The 2,313-nt window shown below is 58.7% G+C and overlaps 1 protein-coding gene across 4 annotated transcripts in view; it reads right to left on the bottom strand.

Moving 5' to 3' along the window:
* The window catches only part of LOC113203294 (collagen alpha-5(IV) chain-like), a 188,995-nt gene that overhangs the window by 177,473 nt on the left and 9,209 nt on the right, over positions 1-2,313 (bottom strand). The window lies entirely within an intron of this gene.

Genomic DNA, 2,313 nt, shown 5'->3' with positions numbered 1-2,313 from the left:
GGGGGCAGCGGCGAGCTCGAGGGGGAGGGGGGAGTGCAGTATCATGACAATAATCCCCCGGTAATCCTACACCAACGTCACAGCAGCCTGCGCTCTGATGACACTGGGGTCAAAAACACCACCAGCACGGTGCAGAGTGTAAAACTAGGTGCTAGAGTCATCAGAGTGTCATTACAAACAAAACAAAAATGGTTCAAACCGCTAACCGTTCTACCGTGAAAGTTTTTAAAAACTTTCACCCGTGAACTCGTCTTTGAATTTTGAGTATTTTTTTTGTACTTAGCATAACCTAGTCGTCTACAAGCGTTCAAAGTGGAGCAAATAAGCAGCTCCTACAACAAAAATTCGGCGTGATTAATTTTCTCCTCTGGAATGAACGCTCGCCCCAATAATCTGACGTTGTGTGACGCAGCCGCGCGCGTTAGGAGCCCCGGCCGCTCCGGCCACGCCCACCCCAAATCTCACGACCCGGCCCGCCGTTGATGCGCTCGCTCTCGCTCTCTCTCTCGCTCGCACTCTCTCACACATCGCTGGCGGCTCTTTTGAAAGCGCCCCGCATAGGTGATCTCGCCGGTAGCCCGTCCACACGCAGCGCGGCCGGAGCGAAGGAGGTGTATACAGCGTGTTGCCACCGATAAATCACCATACCATCAGGAGGAGGCGCGGCCTACACTGTTGGCAAAACACTTTTCTAGATAACGAACGCCCTGAGCCGCCCGGACAATAGGCTCCGCGGCTGCATTACGCCGGTATCGGCGCAGCTAAGCTCTGAGCTTTGCGCCGCTCAAAGCCGCCGCGCGTGGGGCAGCAGCAGGCGGCAGCAGGCGGCAGCAGGCGGCAGCAGGCGCGAGAGCCCCAAACTCCACAGCGTACTGAAAAGTTCCGCACCCCTCGACTTTCCTTTCAGCCCTGCTCCGTGGGGGCGGCCTATACTAGGTTCATCCCTCGACCCCATTTTCCTGAAACTCCCGCGCTCCAGTCCAGAACCACCGACCTGACATCATGCGGTCTCGATTTTTCGATTCGCCGCGCCTCACCTCACGGCGCGACGGTTCGCCTTTTATTTTGTGAGGTGGGTGAGGGGGGGGGCAGTCATCCGGGCCGGCAAGCAGATGATGGCTTTCTTTGCCGCCGCCCCCAACGGATGAACCTATTGGTCGAGGACGCCACCGGCGCCCCAGCAGAGCCTGGCAGAGCCCCGCGCACTGCTGGTCCGATAACGACTCGCCACTTCTTTTCCTTTCGCCCGCTTCATCAAACACCTCACCCCTCTCACCCCCCCCCCCTGTTCACAAACCACGCAGACTTAGGGGGGTAAGCAGGCCAAATACTATGGGAACAGGATAGGTCATTATGAAGTCCATGGAGAGAGCATGATATTTGTAACCCGAGGTAAAAATATAATGGTGTCTCTTGTACTCCAATCATCGTCCTAATCCTGTTCAGGCCCCATAAAATTTGGACCTCCCGACTCCTTCCCTAAAGTCTCCGTCGTCCACGTGAAACATAGTCTCTCACCGAAAGCGCCACACCACTCCCTCCTTTTACCATCGGAAGCGTTCGCCAAATTTCCCGCCGCTTTAAGCCCGTCACGATTCTTCCGGTATTTACAACTCCCGCGGAGGGGGTGGCTCTTCCCCGGCATTACACTTCTCCTCTCCCCACAACTTGGCAGCGCCTGCTCCCCGCCGCGTGGCTCAACGGCCTAAAGGTGGCCCGGCCCAGGGGGAGGGGGGGTTAGGAGGGCCTTTAGGTTGACGATTGGAGGAGCTCCGAGAGCACCAGAGGTTACGGCGGCCATCCTATCAAACTGGCCTCGTCTCGTCTCTGCGGCTGGCAGCCGTGACGCCGTGGGGAGGGGGAAGGGGTCTCTCCTGGGCGGCCAGTCGGTAGTACGTTTGGTTCGAGTCCACGCTGCCTTCGATGGCGCCACAGCTCCGTGGTTCATATCGGGGAATTCGCGTTTGGAAGAGCAATAGGTCCCTTGCAGTCAGGGGTGGCAGCAGTCCCCCAGGAGGGGAGGCCCCACGGGGCGCCCCACGGCCTCCACACATTTCACATGGAATGAGTCATTAAGGCCCCCCACTCAGCCGAGAGAGGGGCCAAGACTCGAAAAGCACTTTCCTCCCCCATCCGGGGCAATTAATACAATCCCTGGCGAGATGGACCAATTTACACGTGGTTAGCATTCATGACGCAGCGCGCTTGCTGGCGGCCGCGTGCTCCAGGACCCGGGACCCGCCACGCCCCGCCACACCACACCCCGCCACCCGCGAGCGGTGGCTAGGGGGCGTCAGCGCGCGATAATGCGTG

The sequence above is a fragment of the Frankliniella occidentalis genome, unplaced genomic scaffold (assembly GCF_000697945.3).
Source record: "Frankliniella occidentalis isolate FOCC.00 unplaced genomic scaffold, Focc_3.1 Scaffold41, whole genome shotgun sequence".
Taxonomy (NCBI): domain Eukaryota; kingdom Metazoa; phylum Arthropoda; class Insecta; order Thysanoptera; family Thripidae; genus Frankliniella; species Frankliniella occidentalis.
The sequence above is the reverse complement of the archived record's forward strand: the minus strand, read 5'-3'. Positions and strand labels throughout refer to the sequence as shown.